This window comes from Artibeus jamaicensis, unplaced genomic scaffold (assembly GCF_021234435.1).
Source record: "Artibeus jamaicensis isolate MK-2021 breed Jamaican fruit bat unplaced genomic scaffold, CSHL_Jam_final contig_452, whole genome shotgun sequence".
Taxonomy (NCBI): Eukaryota; Metazoa; Chordata; class Mammalia; order Chiroptera; family Phyllostomidae; genus Artibeus; species Artibeus jamaicensis.
In genome coordinates this window covers 8899584-8921545 of record NW_026521837.1, presented here as the reverse complement: position 1 = coordinate 8921545, position 21962 = coordinate 8899584, and the positions used below count along the sequence as shown (strand labels likewise).

General features: G+C 33.9%; 1 protein-coding gene across 4 annotated transcripts in view; it reads right to left on the bottom strand.

The window, feature by feature from the left end:
* Positions 1-21962, bottom strand: part of CCSER1 (coiled-coil serine rich protein 1) — a 1291789-nt gene that overhangs the window by 163905 nt on the left and 1105922 nt on the right. The window lies entirely within an intron of this gene.

The window sequence follows — 21962 nt, the reverse complement described above, 5'->3', positions numbered from 1 at the left end:
TTTTCATTTTATAAATATGTTTATAAACCACATTTGCTGACATAATATTCACCTTCATAAAATCATTAAAAAAACATATTCTGGAGTAAAACAGGTCAATAACAGCTGCATAAAGTTCACACAACCCTGTTAGGTGCCTTAAGCAATGTGTTAAGAAGCAGCAGGTTCTGTATACAACACATATTTATTTCAAGTGATAGGTTTCCATCTCAATTACACTAGAAACCGATACATTGATATTAGGAACATAAAGAAGCAGGGGCAAGAACATGGCAGGATGAGGAGTCAAGCAAACATTTATTCTTTGTATTTTATTCTGTGCCAAAATGACTAGCCACATGCCATAGCTGTTTATGACATTTGAGAAATCTTAGGGTCTGTGAAGTTGGAGTAACTTGAGTTTTACAAAAGTAAACACTTGGAACAAAATCTTGAATCCCATACAGCCAAATTACTTTGAAGGGGAAACCAATCAAGCAGAAAGTTTATCTCACCTCATTTACCATGACTTATTTGGCATTCTTTAAAGCCTCCAGCATCTTTTCATGAATATAAAAGTAGTAAGATTGCTGTGACTCCCAAAATAACTGTATTTTCAGTTGTTTTACCCTAGAGGCCTGGATAAGCTTGCTAATCTCAGATCCAGGACAAATTAGGTGGACCACCTCGTTGTATATAATTCATCCTATGGACCCCCAAACCCTGCAGTTGCCCCTACTCCCATCAGAACTCCTCAGACCCACCTCAGTCCACCGCTCCACCTCAGTTCCAAGAGAGGGCCCAGCTGGGACAGCAGCTCTGCATGCCGCCCCACTAAGCTCTCTCTGGAAAGTAGTTAGACCTCAGCTCTGTCTTTCCCATCAAAAGACACCAGAATTTGTCCTCTCATAGTGGCTACATTCTTTTAACATAGTCAGCTCTACAACCAGGGGAAAAGTAATGTGTAATACAAAGTAGGCCACCAACACAATGTTTTACCCTTGTCCATACAGGTTCTGGGAAGTGTTTTGTTGGTTGATATAACAGTTAGAAGCTAAATCTAACTGAGAATTCTGGAGAGCAAGCAATCTTCATGAACTGCCACTGATAAGACAAGTGCACAAAGAAAACCAGATTGAGGCTGACAGGGACCAGAGGGGAGAGGGGAGAGAATTTCAGGGGAAAGGGAAGGATTCACAGGAACAAGTATAAAGGACACATGGACAAAAACTAAGGTGGGGGGGGAGAAATGGGAGGGAGGTGGGGAGCACTGGGGGGGGGCTGGGGTGTCTTACCATAAGACAGAAAACTGTACTTGAACAATAATTAAATAAATTAAAAAACAAATAAAAATACAAAAAAAAAAAAGAAAGAAAGAAAACCAGATTGAAAAACTTGACTGAAATGCATGGGCTATACGATTTTGAAACTTTTCCTTATAAAAGGGGGAAATACTGACTTAATCACAGTTCAGGACTATTGGGGGGAATATCAGGGCCATACTTGCATTTTTCCCTTCATTATCTCTATTTTTAACAGCTCTATTGCATTTAAAAATATTTCATCTTTTAATAGATACAGCATGCCTAATTTATCATAGCTCGTGAAAAATATAGGTCATTCATCAGAATTTAATTGGCAAGAAAAAAAAGATGTGGGGTAAACTATTTCTCATTTTTTATGTTATACATTTAAAGTACTGGGCTGGCCAAAAAGTTTGTTCATATTTTTCCATAAGATGGCTCTTGTAGCATTTAGTTGTCTTTAACTCCATTCAAAACAATTTTGTTAGATTATACTGTGATAGCTGTAACATCAGCATTCAGTTTAAAAAACATCACAATTGGTGAATTTTTTGTAGCCATTTTTTTATTGAAAATGGAAGAAAATAAGCAACATTTTCAGCATATTACACTTTATTATTTCAAGAAAGGTAGAAAAACAACAGAAACTCAAAAGAAGATTTGTGCAGCGAATTGAGAAAGTGATGTGACTGATTGAATATCTCAAAAGTGGTTTGTGAAGTCTCATGCTATAGATTTCTTGCTGGACAATGTTCTGCAGTCAGGTAGACCGGTTGAAGTTGATAGTGATTAAATCGAGACGTTAAAGAGAACAATCAATGTTATACCATGCAGGAGATAGCTGACACATTCAAAATATCCCAATCAATAGTTATTGGTGAAAATGAAGAATGTGTCTTTTGTGGAAAAAACTGAATGGACTTTTGGCCAACACAATAACAGCAGAAAGTCTCGTTGCTTTTTTGATGTGTTAGAAATTACTTTACTGATTGACTACTTCAACAGATCTTCTACACTTCATTACTTTTAGTGGGTGTTTTTTTCTTCTCATGCACAATAGATTTAAAACAGAAATTTAATCTCACAAAATTTGTAAACTTGTTTGAAATAAGTGATTTTCTATTAACGTGGCTAATTAACGATTTAAATTTTTGGTGCTCTGAAGTACCACTCTATTACCACTACCCTTAATTCCCGAATGATCCTTACATATTAAACAGTTAACTGCTGAACTAATTTATAGCTAACTATCTAGGATTTGGGGTCAATAAAAAAATATAGAGCTATATTACATAAGGTTTTAAGATAACATATTTAAGATTAAAGAAATTGCTAAACTGACCTTTAACAATTATCTGAAATAGATTATTCTTATTAACTATATTTAGATACTTAGACTAATCGTGGTATTGAGATATCTAAAAATAATTACTTCTCAATACATTTTACCATCAGTTAGTTTGCTGGCACTATTTATAATAGTTAATGATTTACTGAACTTTCAATTTCAATGCTTTGTCTTTTTCTTCCGAAAACCTGCATATCATTGTGAAACTAGCCTCTCAAAATATAACTGATTTTAAGTGTTCTGCATTAGTGCAAACAAGTAGGCCAAATGGTTTAGAAGGTTAAGGTCACCTTATTCTGAGGGACTTAGAACAGAGGTACCCTTTTTCTGAGGTCATCACCATGAATTATCAACTAATATACTATCAAGAAATATAAGAAACCCATTCAATTGGCCTTCAAAGTCTTTCAGATGCGAGCAGCTTGCAAATGTATTCAAAGAAAAATCAATGAAAAAAAAAAGGAAAAAACAATGACATGCAATGTCAAGTTTCAAGTCAGTTTGCAAACCGTCATTTAGTTGACTCTCTCAGCACCAGCTGTAACCCAATTAAATTCAACAGTGCACAGGTGTTCACAGGAATGACTAGCACAAAGCATACTTCCCTTTAGGGCTCTTAAAATTAGAGTTCTTTAATTTCCATACACCATCAAAACAAAAACCAAACAATAAAATATTGGGGAAAAAAGAAATGAGATACAGCAGGAGAAAAACACAATCAGCATGAGCTATAATCCAATTAAGCTGAACAGCACTCAGGTTTTTGCAAGAGCACACTCACTCCAAATTTTACCAGCACAAACCAACTGTCTCTAATATGTTTTAAGATTGATGACGACTATCCATATATCTTCATGTTACTTTGAGATGAGAGTTCTCTGAATCCTGGTTTTTAGAAGTGCATTTCATTGTAAATGTAACATAGTAAAAGTAAATATATAATTTTTCTAAATATTTCACAATGGGCAATTCACGTAAAAACTACCTGTTTTAGTTTTGGAAGAGGCACTCAACATAGGTTTCAATTTTTACTGACATTCTTTGATTTTTATGCATGATGCAGAAAATACTCATTTTATTTATGAAAGAATCCAACTACCTGGGGTATCTCCCTAACTTTGATAAATTATTTTAAACTCAAGATTCAAGATTTTAAAATGATCTAGTTAACTGGACAGGTTCCCATCACATATTATTTAATGTATATATAGAATAATGATAATATAACTAAGTACAATATTAATTTATTTTAATTCAAGAAGTCAAGGCTGTCAGATCTATCCATGATCAAATTTGCTGGCAGGAATAATTCTGTGCTCATCTTAATTTTAAAAAAGGCAAAAGTTTCACTCCATTGGTTTGCAAAGTATGGTTGCAAACCACCAGCCTCCGTGGCATACAAAAAATACTTAGACTTTCATACTCTCCACCCCAACTCACACTGGCTGAATCAAATACTCCAGGTGTGAGGCTTAGGAATCTCTTTATCGCTTTAAATGAGACCTCCAGGTGACTGAATTTAAGAACCTGTCCTTGCTTGGCTGCTGTGACTCAGCTGGTTGGAGCACTGCGCTGTAAACTGAAAAGTTGCAGATTGGTCCCTGGGTGAGAGGCAACCAATCAATGTTTGTCTCCCTCTGTCTCTCTCCCTTCCTTGCCCTCTCTCTAAAATCAGTAAGCATGTCCTTAGCTGAGGATAAAAAATAAGTATAAAAGAACCACTGGTCTATTCTATTTCTGCCTCTTAGCATACCACAAAGTCGTGGCAAACTCCTATTTCTACCATTTTGATCTATGGAATAAAACAGAACACATCAGACTATTGCCATTTTCTACCCCCCATACAAATGACTAACTATAGTCATTTGTAATATTTTAATATTACAAATTCTAGTATTCTAACATTCCACATCATTTCTAATATTTTGAATATTCCACATTTCTAATATTCTAATATTCCACATCATTTCTAATATTCCGCATTTTTTACTGCTAGCAAAAATGTGCTTTCTTCACATATAATGATTGAGTAATGATGAAATTGGACTACTATGACTTTAAGTGAAAAAAATCAAAGAGATTATATAATTATTTGAAACATGACTGTTACACACAGAAATATAAGCACTGAAAGGATCCAATGAAACAATTCTCATCAATGTGTGCACACTGATTTAATATAATGTATATGAAGTTACGTATAATATATACATACACTAGCATTAAGCACACCCATATCTATATAGGCAACCGTTTGACCTATGTTATCACCAATATGCCTAAAGACAATGCTCTGAACCAACACCATGGCTGGTGGAGTGTGCCAGGGGAATCTGGCTCCTGACTGTGTGGAACTTAGAGCATCACAGTGACCATCAGTCATATACAAGATCTGTCAGGTAGCAGATCAGTCAAAAAGCATGTGATCCACCAACACAGTTTGAAAAAAAGTATATAGTAAATGTATGTAAATGATTTCTGCTTTGAAAAGAGCTGAGTGAATTACCTGAATAAATCCAGTGAAAAACTGTGAGACACACTTTCACACCTGAACATGATAGTTGAAGATGGGCAAGAATCCATTTACTTTCGACTCCCATATGAGACAGCGCTTTCAGAAATTTTAAATGAATTTCAGATAATTAGTGAAGAAAACTGCAGATGGAATTTAGGAAATACACAGGATGATACCAAAATACATTTCTACAATTTTAATTGATAAAAACATACTTTGAGCAGATGTCATAAACTCCAATTAGTGCTTTATTCTCCAAAATTTTAATTCATAAAATGATCCTAAGTTTATTTGCCAAAATAAAATTATTAAGCATCTTTCATGCTTATTTAATTGGCTAACAAATGTTATATAAGTAATTAATTCTTAGTAATATTTTAAGTGATGTAGTTAAAAATGAACACAAGGGTCAGATTGACCACTTCTAGAGGAAAGGTGCGTCACATAAATACCTGTATGTATGTTGGTAATGTTTACCATTGCTTAAAGGAAAAACTCTACTGTCTTCCTTATTTAATCCATCTTCATCTCAGTTCCCCCACAAATCATCTGATAACTGTAGTACAGGTGATTGGTAAAGTAAATTTTAGACTGACAGATTGTTAATATCAGACTATGAGATATAAATTGTCATTATCACTTTGAGATGAAAATATTTAGTACTATGTTTAAACAGCTTTTAGGAGAACACAAAAATGTATGGAGGGACTACTACTTTGTTTCAAAAGCCATCTTAATGTCTGCACACTCTGAAAAAGTGGCATTTGTGTTATTTATGGAAGGATTTTGGTGGCACATACCCACATTTATTCACTTTTAAAGTTGTGGGTGTAGGCAAACAAACATAGAGGAGACTTTCCTAAAAGACGATTTCTTTTTTTTCTTTTTCTTATCCTCACCTGAGGACATGCTTACTGATTTCAGAGAGACGGGAGGGAGGGAGAGAAACATTGATGTGAGTGAGAAACATGGATCGACGGCCTCTTGTATGTGCCCCGACTGGGACCAAACCCACAACGTAGGCATGTACCCTGACCACAAATTTAGCCCACAGCCTTTCAGTTTAAGGGATGATACTCCAACCAACTTAATGGGCTTTAACCAACCAGGGAAAATATAATTTCTTAAATAGATGTTTCTTTTTAGGCATTGTAGAAGAGGCATCATTTCTTTAAAATTGTATACACTTAAGCAAACTATTTACCAAAGCAATTTTGAATGAGTAAAATCTATTTTAACACTTACAAATACAATATATCATTGGTTAGGAATTTAGTAACAAATTACTAAGAAATGCTTACCATTTGACTCTTGTTTGGAGGATTATTTTAAGTAACCTTTTCTTTAAACTATAATTCAGCATTGATATAAATATAATTCAACCACGAATGTATATTCATTAAACATCTACTACATAATGAGCTCTGACTTCAGTCCATCAATGAAAAGAGGTTCAAGTATGTTCACTAAACACAATTTCAAGCTATTCTGAGAACTAAAATAAAAAAAATATTAAAAATAATAAAAATGCCTTGAGTGCAAGAAATATGTAACATTAGAGAATGAAAGATGACCACTGAGAACTGAGATAATCCTTGAAATAAAAATAGAATGTTAAAAATTAATAATTGGGAATGAAGCAGCAAGTGAGAAAACAGACATGTGCAATGAGTAATTAGCAGGCTACTTTGAAGTGAAAATTGATATAGGGAGTTAGTAGATGGGGAATCTTTGAATGGAAACTGTAACAATGGAAGATTAACTCAACAGTGTTCTATAACTGAATGTCTGATGGGAAAGACTGGTAGTAAGTGAGGAACAAGACCTGGGGGAAGAAATAGGAGCTTATTATAATACTTCAGTATTAACGAGCTTCTGAACTAAGGTAAGAAGTTTTGGAAGGAATGAATAGGTGAAAAGGTCTTGTGCAAGTAGGATTAATTGATTGATATTAATTCTAGTATTAGGTGTGGATAATACTAATATATGAAAATGCTAAAAATAATAATGTAGAGAAAGGAAAAATAATCAATACAGTAAAATTCTGTAAGCCTTCACCATTTTAGGTATTCACAGAAAAAATTAGGGTATTAAATGTATTTCGAACATATTATTTAAAATTTCCCAGATAAATTTTTGAAGAAAATATGGACTGATACTTGTTTTTTTGAAAAGATAAACAAAAATGGAAAAACAGCTAGACTAAGAAAAGATGGGAGACTCAAATTAAATTATAAATGAAAGAGGAGACATTATAACTGATATATCATAAAACTACAAAGAACCATAAGATACTGCTATACAAAATGATGTGCCAACAAATTAGATAACATTTGACCTACCAGGACTGAATTATAAAAGAGAGAGAGATAGAGGTAAAGTCTGAACAGGGAGGGGATTAAGTAAAGAGATTGAATCAGTATTCGAACTCTCCAATGAAGAAAACCCCAGGACCAGGTAGTTTCACAACTAAATTTCACCAAGCATTTAAAAAAAAATAACACCAATTCCAACTCAAACTATTTTAAAAAACTGAAGATAGAAGGAATAACTTCCATACTAGTTTTTACAAAGCCAGATTTACCCTAATACCAAAGCAGACAAGAAAACTATAAGAAAAGAAAACTACAGGGCAGTATCCATGGATGTAAATGCAAACATCTTCAACTAAATGTTAGCAAACGGAATTCAACAGCACATTAAAAGGATCATACACCATGATCAAGTAGGATTTATCCTGGGGAGGGTTCAGCATCTGCAAATCAATATATGTGATTCATCATAATAACAGAATGAAGGCTACAAAACATATAATCACCACAATAGATGTGGGAAAAGTATTTGAAAAAAATCAACATTTTTCATGATAAAATCTCTCAACCAATCAGGCAGAAAAGGAATGTATCTCATCATAATAAAGGCCATACATCAAGACCACAGCTAATATTGTACTCAGTGAAAAGCTAAAAGCTTTTTCTTCACCATCAGTAATAAGACAAGAATACCCATTCTCACCACCTTTATTCAAAATAGTATTACAAGTCCTAGCCAAAGCAATTAAGTAAGAAAAAGAAATATAAGTCATCCAAACTAGAAAGAAAGAAGTTATATTGCCTGTTAGCAAATGACATGATATTATATATTAAAACCCCAAATATTCACTAAAAATCCATTAGAATTAGTAAATAAATTCAGTAAAGTTGCAGCATACAAAATCAATGTACAAAATTTAAGTTGTGTTTTTATATACTATGAACACTGAACACTGTGAAAAAGAAATTAAGAAGATGATACCACTTGTTATAGCATCAAAAATAATAAAATATCTAGCAGTAAATTTAGCCAAAGATGTAAAAAATCTCATACTGAAAAAAAAAACTATTAATGAATGAAATTGAAGAAGAAGCAAATAAATAGAAAGGTATTTCATGCTATGGATTTGAAAAATTATTACTGTTAAAATGCCCATACCCCAAAGATACTACATATTTAATACAATACTTATTCAAATTTCACTGCATTTTTCACAGAAATTGAACAAAAAGTCTTAAATTTTACATGGAAAGACAACAGACCACAAATAGCCAAAGCAAACTTGAGCAAAGAGAACAAAGCTGGAGGCATCACACTTCTTGATTTCAAAATATAGAGCTATAGTAATCAAAACTATGGTACCAGAATAAAATCAGACATGTACATCATGGACCAAACTAGAAAGACCAGAAAATATAGGAGGTGATGGACATGTTTATGGTCTTGATGGTGGTGATGACTTTATATAAGTGTATACCTGTGTCCCAAGTTTACTGAATTGTATATATTAAATATGTATAGAGTTTTATATCTCAGTTACTCCTCAAAAATGATATAAACATATACATAAAATTATTCTTAATATTTAAAAATCCCAAAACACCAAACAGAAAGAATATGTTCACCTCTATGTTCACAGCAGTGTTATTTACCATAGCCAAGATCTGGAAACAGCCCAGGTAGCTGAGTGCATAAAAAAGCTGTGGTACATTTATACAATGGAATACTACCTGGATGCAAAAAAGAAGGAACTCTTCCCCTTCATGACAGTATGAAAAATAAGCTCAGTTTATGCTAAGCAAAATAAGCTAGTCAGAGGAAGACAAGTAACATATGATCTCAGACATGTGTGGAAACTAATGCACAAAATACAGTGATGAACAAAATAAAACCAGGGGCATGGATACACAGAACAGACTAATAGTCTCAAAGGGAAGGGGTTGGTGGGACTGGAGGGAGGAAATTAGGGCAGACTACTGTAACAGAGGCTGTGTGTTTCTTTAGGGCATCACTTCCTGAAGCAAACTATAAGCCTGCCTGCTCTCACTAGTGATCACCTGGTCAGGGCATTCTCCAGCTTCTCTAGTCAAGACCCATAATTTTTTTCTTTTACAAATGTATTAATAATCTGTTGTAACACACTTTAATATAAAGTTTCTCATCAAAATGTCTCTGTAGATTTAGCATCTGTGCATGATCCCTGCCCCTGACCAATCTTTATTATGATGGTTGCAAACTAATGCTTTTTTCCAACTCTAATAGCCTCTCCACATTTATTCTGTTTCAAGAAAAGACCTTCCTTTTTTCACACACACTTATTTGTTAATTTATCTGTCCATCTGTTCGTAATCTCTTTATTTTTGGCACTCATTAATTCTATTGTTTAGCAATTCATTATTCATTACTCTCCTTAATTATCTGAGGATTAATTTATTTCAGATTTGACCAGTGGGAGCTCCTTCAAGATGCCTCCCGTGTACTTTTCATCACTCTCCACATTTTGTTAACACTTCTTTGTTCTTTCAGCATAAAAAGATTTTCTGGGCTTATTTGGAGCTTTTGCTGCACCAGTCGTATAATGAGCCATTCCTTAGAGAGGTTCCTAGGTCCTTTCACTGGGGACAGTAATTAAAAAACAAGATCAAGGCACTAAATATGCTCATTGCTATTGGGTGTCAGAGTTTAGATATCTGTTCACTGAAGCAGCCTAGAAGTGCATATATATATATATATATATATATATATATATATATACACACACACACACACATGCATATACTTATGTGTATTGTCCATAAATAATCAAACATACACACATGTTTGTGGGTATATATATATATAAAATCAGAAGTCATGAGTTCTCACTGATAACTTTAGTTCCAATCTATCTCAGGGGGTCTTTCCTTGCTTCTCCATTCTCTAGTTGCATCTCCCTTATTCCAAAACACATAAAATAATCTCAGGATTTCAGAATTGTTTTGTCAATACCACTGAAATAAGCAAATCATCTAAAACAGTTTATTTATCTTATGTGTTCATGGGAACAAAGAACATATAGTGAAATACAAAGTTACAAGTTACTTGGATTAGGCTTTTCTTTCTTTCAATTTTTTTCTTCAGGTTGGTTATGCTATTCATATGAATACAATTGTGTTCATTTGTTTATAGCTGGGTTCAGTTCTGAGTTTTCATTTACTTTCATTTTTAAAATATTATTTCTTGAACATACAGAACATTAGCCTCCATGTAACTACACAAGAAAGTACCAAAGTGCCACCCCCCATTCCTCCTGCTCCATACGTCACCCAGGATACAAGCCCAACACTCATGTTTCTTCTTATCAAGTAAGCAGATATGTGTACATTTTTACTTCCTCTTCTTTATGTGAAAGCTAACATATTCTCTTTTGCACTTTGCTTTTTTACTTAAGATTATCTTTTGTAAAATAACTCCATATCAGTTCTCCAATATCTTCCTTAATCTTTTATTACAGATGCACAAAACACCATTATATGCATTTACCATAATTTATTCAACCAATCTCCTACATTTCAATATTTTAGAAATATCCAATATTTTAGGACTATAAACAATGTAATGATTAATAACTTTGTATTTATGATTTTTGGGTTATTGGACATTTATCTTCAGGATGTATTCCTAGAACTGGAATTGCTTGAATGAAAGATAAATGCCCATTGATTTTCTTAGACATGGCCGAATTCCCATCCATAGGATTTTATCCCTTTTCATTTCCACCTGTAATGTATGAGAATGTTTGTTTCCCCACAGTTTTGCCAAGAGTGCATTTTAAATTTTTGAAATTATTCCAATATTATGGCAAAACTTGGTGTACTTTTAGTTTTCATTTCTCTTATGAGTAAAGTTGAACCTCTTTTCACATATTTAAGAACAATTCTGAAATCATTTTTGGAAAATCATCTATTTGTCTTTTGTAAATATTTTCTTCCAATTTTTTATTCGCATTTTGACTTTACTTAGAGTGCATTTTTGCCATGACAATGTTTCTATATCTGTCTAGTGTAATTTATCCATCTTTAATTTTAATGCATCTAAATATTGAGTCAATTTAGAAAGCACTTCCCTACACTCAAGTTATACAGAAATGCACCCTTGTTCTCTTTTCAAATGTATGTTTTCATTGTTTACATTGTTCTCTATTTTCAGCTCCTTCTTGTGTATGGCGTGAGGGATGTAGCTAATTTTATTTTACTCCAAATGACAAACTTTTAACCTAAAAGCATTTATTTAAAACAAGATGTTTGATTATTTCAAATCATTTCAGAAATGCATTTGATATCATATGTACCTTGATATCATATTGTATTTTAATCTCATGATATAAACAATGAAAACATTAATTTATTGGTGTGTTTTTTTAAAGACTCTAATTGTTTCCTGTTACTTTAACAGTTTTCCAAAACATATGATTACTTATCAGAAATACATTTCTACCAACCATGACCTCATTCAGCCAAACTACAAATATTTTATAGATCAAGGTGTTATGTTTTCTATCTACCAGTAAAGACCTAATTTAATATCATTTATTTTCAGTGACTCATTGGGATCCTCTCTAACAAAAGAATAAATTAACCCATAGTATTTAAGACAAAGATCTATTATGAAGCAGTTAGAAACTTGAACAAAATTTTACATTAGCTACAGAAACTACATCAGGAATAGGTTCCTACTGTGAGCCAAAGCTGTTTCTTTTTAACAAAAACTGCATGTAACCTCACCCACCTCCCACAACATTCCTATAGAAGTCTCAGGATTTTAAAATTGAGTCTAATACTGAGACCTATTGAAGGGAGAAATATGTTGTGCTTGATGCCTAATAGTTATCCCTCAAGATGTCAATAATTTCCTATAACGCAACAAAAGAAATATTCAGGCTTTACTTCTTTATCTTCCCCTTATGTAGTTTAGTCTTGACCCTCCTCTTCAAATAGGAACATATAAAGTATATGGCAATCAGCCAACTGTGTCCTATAAAGAACAAGTTGATAAATATTTCAGGTGTTGTAAGCCATATTTTATTTTGTTGTTGTGACTCCTCAGCTCTGTAGTTGTTGCACAAGAGCAGCCGTAGTTTGTCCTAAAGAATATGATTTAACATTTCTCCTGAGCCCTCTTAAAGTCTCACTGCTATTTCCATCATAAAATAGTTCCAATGAAATATAATTTATTGAAATCAAATAATAAATTCAAAGAAAGTGCTCTGATGACCAGGTATTTAAAAGGAGTAATATCCCTACAGGTACAAGTAAATATCTCATATTTGGTATCACATTGTTATCATTTACTAACATTAACCTTAAGATCACCCTACAAAAAAGCATGAGATGACATTAGAGAAATGGTTATAGAATCATGACATTTTACTGAAGGGTACCTTGGGTTAAGAATATCTTTAAAAAACTTAACAATTACCATCTTATTGGCCTTTGCACTTATACATCATAATTGAATATCCTACATCATTTGCAACTGAACTAAATGTTTGAGCCCTGGGAGGGAGGTGGCTTATAAGATTTTCTCCCTTATTCACCTAAATAAATCAGCTATATTTTTTTCCAACACAAATTTGTATGAAGTTCTAACAGTAAGCAATAAAAGTCTTAAAACAAAAGTTCAAAAAGCTTCAATTTTATGCCTGCATATCAGCAAGGCAAACTGATATTTTCCCTAGTTATCTTCTGAAGCTTTAATTATTCTCACTTTTCTGAGGATGTAAATCCTGATGTAGGTTGTTCGTTAATATACCAGGACTCCATGTAGCGGGAAGGTTTTCTGGAAACAGACTCAGCATTCCACGACTTCATACTGACAAATGGTCTCACTGCTGTACTTTGCAGTGATGCTTATAATGGTTTGTCTCTTACTCAGAGTGGAAAGGTTCAAATTCGGATATTGCTATTCATCAGAATCATTACCCTACATACAGAGGACTTAATAAATTACCTCCTTCACTTTTTTATTTGGTTTTATGAACCTATTACAGGAAGCTAACTAAGTGAATTTAAATGTAGTTTTTGAATGTTAGCCATTATTAGAGGTGACTCCTGTAAGTTTTTTACATGATCGGTTGATGCTGTTAATACCATAGTATGTCTATTTTGAAAACTAAAATGTTTTATACTAAAAAAGTTTTAAACATTTTTTAAAGAAATGGATAAAAAGGAAAAGATATATGGTATCAGAAGAAAAAAATAATTTGCAATATATTATTAGAAATGATAAATTAAGCTCAACCAAGATGCACTTTATTTTGGAACTGACTATTTTTGTCGATAGTGAGAGTAGTTTATGTGATATAGGTATTTGGAAGAGAAAAACAAATCACAATATTCTGCTGATGAACTGTGGCATGAGGTTATCTTAGCTATGGTTAAAATTGTGTTAACCATAACTAAGTTATAGTTAAATTATGAATTTAGAAGATTAGAGGAATAAACATCTAGTTTATTTAAGTGTAATCATGGTGATTATACTTTTTCCAAGTTTTATACTAAAATAAGAAAGGATCCTCCAACTTGTTTAATAGAAACACCAAGTTCTTGACATATATAGAAACATAATTTTACTATTAATCAAAAGAGCTCAATTGATTAAAACCATATAAACAGATAGAAATATGTCAAAGGTACCAACCACAGCTTTTCTTTTTTCCCCTCACCTGAGGTCGTTCTTTCATTGCTTCTAGACCGAGAGGAAAGGAGAGAGAAAAAGGAGAGAAACATTGATTGATTGCCTTAGGTATGCACCTAGACAAGGGACTGCATGCAGGCAAACTCAGGACCAAACCCACAAGGTAGGTGTGTGCCCTGACAGGAAATCAAACCCACAAACTTTCAGATATGGGAAGCTCCAACCACCTGAGCCACACTGACCAAGGCATGTACCAGAGCTTTTTATACACTCATCTGTTGATGGGCACTTGGGCTGCTTCCAAATCTTGGCTATTGTAAATAGCATTACAACAAATATAGGGGTGCATATATTCTTCTGAGTTAGTGTTTTGGACTTCTTCAGATATATTCCTAGAAGTGAAATCACTGGGTCATTAGGCAGATCCATTTCTATTTTTTGAGTTATCTCCATACTGCTTTCTACAGTGGTCGCATCAAGCTTCATTCTCACCAATAGTGCACAAGGATTCCCTTTTCTCCACACCCTTGTCTTCACTTGTTGTTTGTGAAGTTTTGATGATAGCCATTCTGAGATGTGAGGTAATACTGTAAAATGTGTGTGGTTTTCATTTGCATCATTCTGATGATTAGTGACGTTGAACATCTTTTCGTATGTTTATTGGCCATCTGTATGTCATCTTTAAAGTGCCTGTTTCAAGTCTTCTGCCAATTTTTAATTGGTTTGCTTGTTCTTGATATTGAGTTTTACGTTTACATAATGAAATACTACTCCACCATAAAAAAGGAAGCCTTAACCTTTGCGACAGCATGAATTGACATGGAGAGCTTTATGCTAAATGAAATAAGCCAGGCAGAGAAAAACAAGTACCATATGATTTCATTCATATGTGAAATCTAATGAACATATCAAACTAACCAAAAAATAAAATCAGTCTTATAAAGAACAGTCTGACAGCTGGGGAGAAAGGTTGGGGCGTTGGGTGAAAATGGTGAAGAAATTAATAAAAAAGCAACTCATAGATGCAAATAATGGTGATTATCAGAAAGAAATAGGGGTGGGGAGAGGTAGAGGAGGGTAGAGGGTATGTAAATGGTGATGGCAGGAGACTCGACTTGGGGGTGGTAAACACATAATACAATATAGAGATGATATGTTATAGAATTGTACACCTGAATCCTACATAATTTTATTAACCAATGTCACCCCAATAAATTTAATTAAAAATAAAGAAGAAAAAAAAGAAAAGAAGTATACCAAAGGTAATTTGGTAATATTAACTGAAGTTATCTGTTTTTGCAAACACTTTGGTTTATCCTAGAAAACTTAGTGGAAACAAATAAGTCTGTACCTCCTTCAGGGGAAAGTACAACTAGTCCTTATATTCACATATTCTATATGTTTTTAAAGCTGTCCTGGCCTTTTATGTACCCTTTCTCTTCTTTAATAAAACACTCTTGGAATCAGAAGGGAAAGTTTTAATCCTTATGGTGGAAAGTTTTATGGTTCTGATTACAGGTAGGCTTCTTTTCTAATCTACAGAAAAATTGCATAATATGAGATTGCAGTGTTTTTTAACCTATGAGGTTGTAAATACATGAAACACGAGATGGTCAAGAATGAAAATCATTACCTGTTAACAAGTAAAATAAACGATGGAGTTGGATTTTGGTATGATTTGAGCTCTGGTTCCTGAATATCTTAATTTTCTGGTGTGTTTTAGAAAGCAAAGTAAAACATGAATTTTATTTCATGATATTTCCTTGAATGTAGCAATTTATATACTTATGTCTACCAATGTTACTTAATAAAATATTCAATAACTAGAAAAAATTCAACTATATTTAATGTGGGCTTACCCTGTAGTAGAATTAACTTGGCTATTTAATGTTTTCTTTCCCACATTGGTAAGTCATGTTTAACAGTGAACTTATAGAACACATGGTCTAAATGGGTAGTGAATTAAACATGCAATGCCAATTTTAAGGAACCACAATAGCTTAGTATTTTTAGAAGTAATTTTTCAGTAATCAAAAATACAAAAACTACTGATTTAATGAGACAATATGAGGTACTTTGGACCTGGATATAATATCTAATTTACAGAGTTTCTCTCATTGATGGCCAATCTTTCATCTGGTTATTAAATCATTAACTCAAACATTTATGAATGAACAACTTTAACTACTTTGTGGAAGATATGTAGGAAAAACAATTTAAAGAACTTCAAGGAACTTAAAGCCTAGAATTATTTACTATTCTGAAGACTGTCAACTGATGGTCATTGGCACAAATTCCACACCAACAGGAGTCCCCAATTTGGGGTGCGGTGAAAAAGAAAATGTTATCTAGTGCAAAACAGCTCAATTGTGATATGACATGGCTGTGAAAGCAGCACAACTGTGGAACAGCTTAATTGTGACACAGTGCTGCACCAAACAGCACAGCAGGTCCCTCTCCAGCTAGACAGCTCTTCTCTGCTTGATGAACTGATCCCTTCTGTTCTTCAAGACATCTTTAGTATTTCAGGGCAGCCAAGGAGACACAGACTTCATTTAGTCTACCATGGAAAGGGAAAGTATGCTCTGGGAGCTAGCAGTGTAGCTGGTAGGTAAAGACAAAAAGCCCCTGCTGCCTGATTGGTCCATTATCATGCAAATGAGAACTCCAAATGCTTGCCATTTGATTGGTCCAAAAGGCAATGTTCTGATTGGTCAGAATAGAGCCACTCTTTTCAGAGCTGTGCAGTTCTAATTAGATGGGGAAAGCACCAATCCTATTGGTTGATATTGGATTCCAGGGACTCTTTATAGGGCTGGCTCAGATGGCAGTGCCAGTAGGCAGTTCAGTTTAGAGGCAGGCAGTTCAGCCTGAAGGCAGACTTCTCTGTGAAGTCAAGTTTGATGAGAGCCTTGGTGCAGAAATGGCTGCTAGGCTCTTTTATAAAACTTGAGCCCAGTTAGTCACCAGTAGGCCTTCTTAGCAAATGCCTTTTGTTCCTCAGGATTCACAAGACAAATATAACAAATAAGGAATTTCTAAAAAAATTTTTACATATTGCAAAAAAGAGGAATTATATTATTCAAATTTGCTGCCACAACAAAACCTCACAAATCTCAGTGGCTTACGATAGCAGATATTTCTCTCTCATATTAGATCTGTTTCATCTCTGATTTACATAATGTTTTGTTCTATTGCACAAGCTGAAAGAGCAGTCCTTCTTGGGATTTGCCATTTTCATGACAGAAAGGAGAGAGCAAAAGAACTGGCAGAACCTAATGATGCCTGTTACCCCTTTGTTGAGATGTGAAATAAATCATATTCACTGATATTACGTTGACTACAGTGAGTTACAAAGCTAAAGCCAAAATCAAAGAGGCAGAGATAATAACCCTGTCTCTAAGACACAGAATAGAACAAATGGTAGTGAGAAAGGATTCACAACTCTCTTAAAAGAAGGATTACACTGGCTGGTTTGGCTTGGTTGATTGGAGCATTGTCTCATAACCAAAAGGTTGTGGGTATGATTCCAGGTCAGGACACGTCCTTAGGTTGCAGGTTTGATCCCTGGCCCAGGCGTGGACATGTGCAGCCCCCAGTCCAGTTGCGTATGATCCTGTTGTAGGCACCAAATCCTGGCCTAGGCACATGTGGGAGGCTACCAATTGATGCTTCTCTCTCTCAGAGATGTTCCTTTTTCTCTCTTATTCTCTTTCCAAAAGCTATGAAAAAAAATTGTCCTGGGGTGACAGAAGGAAGGAAGGCAGGAGGCAAGGCAAGGCAAGGAAGAAGGGAGGGAGGTAGGGGGAGAGGGAGGGAATTGCTGCAAACAAAAAGTAACCTATCACAGAAGGATTCTGTATTTTCCCACTATGGCAGGAATTATGGGTCATCTCCTTATATGTAGTAACTTTTCATGCTACTTTTTCATTTCTAGAATTAGTTGATTCTATATTTGTGTATTGTGACAAATTGGCTGAATTCCCAACAGAGAAAACTCTTTAATTCTGAAAGAATAGGAACCAACTTTATACTTTAAGCAGGGAAATTTTTTTGAACTTTACAATCATTCTCTTTTTTTTCTCTTCATTATAGGAATGGTTAATGCAAATGAAATCACTGCAAGGTGAAAACATTTACTGATAAATGCTTGAACAGTGGAAGTGTATGGCAATTCTGAAGTCTGGAGATAATAGAGGAGGGGAATTAAATTCCCCAGCCCCTCAAACAGGAAGCATGATGAAGCTTTGGTCATATACATCTATCTTATGTGTTTAAAAAGAGAAACAACTAAAATAGATGCTTATAAGCCATATAAAATGTGTAAATCTGCCAAAGATTCCAGAAACAACATTAAACTGGTAAAGGCAAAACAGGAAAGAAAAAAATATGTTACATATTTAACAAGTCTGTTGTTTTGAACATTATGGTCTTCCTGCTGTTATATTTGCTAAAGGGCTTAGAACTACTATTAAGTAGGAGCCAAAAATCATAGCACAGATGAAATGGAGCATATTACTCTGAGTAAATATTTGAGAACATTGAATTTAATATAAGTTGCTGCCGAACAAGAACAGACCTCAGTATAAAGTTATGGATCTGACCACATGCTTGTCTTAAGAGTTCTAGTTATATCATCTGACATCCTGGGGAGAAAAAATGGAAGAGAATGGGGGAAATGAAACAAAATTACTTCATGCAAGCTAGGAAATTATTTCCTTAAAATTCACCCACCCATAGAAAAACAATATCATTATTTTTCCCAATATCTAAACAAGAAAATTACACATACTGCATTTATTCCCAGATAATTTATGTAATATCAGAGGCTAAGCATAAATGCCATCCAAGCCAACTAAAAAAGTAAGACACATTTGCTATTCAAAACATTTCTTGAAATCAGACTAGACTTGCCAGGTCTTGCTTTAGAATGTCTGCCACACACATGGCTCTTTATGAAATATACACAACAAGTGCTACTTAATGGCCAGTTCCAGGTAATGCCCGCCAACACAATAACAGATGGGCTAGATAGTGTGCATGTTATTTAAGGACATCCTACACTTGAGGAACATCCAATAACCAAAATATGATGGAAATTTTGAGAGAGAGAAATTGTTGCTAATGGAAGGTGAAGATGAAAACCATGTTACAGTAACACGTTCTTTGGATAAGACAAAATTATAAGGGAGCAGAAACTATAACCAGGCAAAAAAAAAGTCTACTGGTACAGAGAGAAGAGAGCAAACATAAAAAAGAGGAGATTAAAAAAAAGACTGGAGAAAGAAAGAACAATCTCAACAATTGCTTAGGTTCCAGTTCTATTGCCAAGTCACCTGTATCTTAGAGAAAAACTTTTCTCTCTCTAGCAAGAAACTTTAATAAGTCTTATCCTTACAACCTAATAATAAGTATGGTTTCCATTTTTACTTTTTTCTAAACTGTGGTTACTACAAATGAACCTATTAAGTTAAAGCATGATTTTCAACTGCAAAATCAATGCAAAAGCAAACAAAAAATACAACTTGTATTTGGTAACCATACTGTTTATTTTGGTGTTGGTCAGGAGTTCTGAAATGATATTTTATATAGTATAAAATAAAGCAAATGTTATTAAGAACAAGGACACTCAGCACGAGAGAAAGGAGATACAGATATAGTTCAATGAGATTATGTAAAGACCCTGTAATTCAAATTTGAGTTGATTTAGTATGAATTTAGGTTCAGTGCATATGCATATATCTTCCATTTCTATTCATCTAAGAGGCCAAGATTTAGGAAATATAGGAGAATCTATTAAAAGAGATTTAATATACATATCAATCAATTTCAATGGGTTCTATTTTGTTCCTGGTTTAATGCACTTTTAAAAGAATATGATTATTTGATAAATGTGGATCCTGACTATGTGGTGATATTATAAAGTTATGGCTGAGTATTGTTTGTGCAACTGTAGTATTATGTTTTTTAGAGAATCTCACTTTTCTAGACATAGACACAAAATATTTATAGATAAATAATATACTGTCAGGATTTGTTTCAAAAACTTAGTAGGTGAATAGTTGGAAATTTATAAAAAAAGTTGGCAATGAATTGGTAACTGTTAAAAAAGGTGATGCATGCATGGGAATTTATTATACTAATCTCTCTAATGTTTATATATTTAAAATTTATATGCAATATTGCTAAAAAATCAATTGCCAGGAAATTACAGGAATGTAGCCTGTTTAAAGTGTTTTCAAAAATACTCAGTATCCTGTGGATGTAACAGATCAAACTAACTGAAGATATGCAATGTCTATCCAGACAAATAAATAAGTAATTCATTACAAAAAAGGAACAAAGATGGCAAATTATGACTATAGGTCAGGGGTGTCACACTCATTTTTACCAGGCACCATATCAGCCTGTGGTTGCCTTCAAAGGGCCGAATGTAATTTCAAGTCCTTAACAATTAAGGAGTAGTTACATTTCTATAGCCTAAAATTATGTCAGCCCTTTGAAGGCAACTTTGAGGCTGATGTGGTCCCCAGTGAAAATGAGTTTGACACCCCTGCTATAGGTATTCCCAACTTCATATAAACCAGTTATACCAGTGCTACAACCCCTGCAACATGCCATGGGCAAGGCTCTGGTATACACTGGGTGATGCTCTTGTGGCTAAAACATGCACCTGTCTTCAGGACATTATTTACCTACATTGGCTGGAGTCTTAGGTTCATGGGGCTCCCACTCCCCCATCAAAAAATGTCCTTATGCAAAAATGACTGACATGCAGTAGTCACTTCAAAATGGTCTTCAGATGAATTAAGGGAAAAAAAATAAGTGCTTCAAATAAGTATCTTACCAAACTAACATTCCTTTATGAGTTACTAAATTCGAGATTTGTTTTTTTTAATTTTATTTAGTTATTTTTCAAGTACAGTTTTTTTGTCTATTTCTCCCATCCCAGCCCTCCCTGCCCCGTGTTCCCCACCTCCCTCCCATTTCCACCCCCACAGTCCTCATCCTTGTGTCTTTCATACTTGTTCCTCAAAATCCCTCCCCTTTTTTCCCCTTAAATTCCCTCCCCTCTCCCCTCTGGTCACTGCCCACTTGTTCTCTGTTTCAGTGTCTTTGTTTTTATTCTGTTTGCTTGTTTGTTTTGTTGTTTAATAAATGTATGAATTTAAAAATTAGCTATAAATAGTCCTATCCTGCTCAACTAAACCAAAACACATTGGCCACCTAGTTTGTCATCATTTACAGTAGCTGGAGGATTCTTTTTTGTGACATTGAGAGCTACACTACTAGTGTTTCCTATATCTTTTATAAAATCAAAATCCTTAATGAAGATCAAGGGAGATACACAGGAGAGAAAACTGAGAGTAAATAGTGATAGCTGTTCATATTTGTATTCACAACTTTATGAAAAATATTGGGACAGTCACAACTTTATGATAAATATAAAACTTTATGATGAATATTAGGACATTTTGGGAAAGTGCAATGAATAATAGAAAATAATTAATCCTTTGACAAAAGACAGGTAACATGAATTATGGATCTTCCATAACTGGAAGAAAAAAGATGTAATAAAGTATTTTAAGATATTAGTACAGTAATTTCTGTTAAAAAATTCCCAGACAAAATATGAGAATTAATTCCTCATACAACATTATACAGTTGGGACCATATGAAATGGAATCATTAGTGCACTTTTCTTTTTGAGTAACCAATAATATTTAGTAGCAGGAATTCCTACAGGCTGCCAATCCCACAACACTCCCTTTCCAATAAAGTAAACACTAGCCAAGCTTTGGGAATAATGCCTTTGGTTCCTAAATCA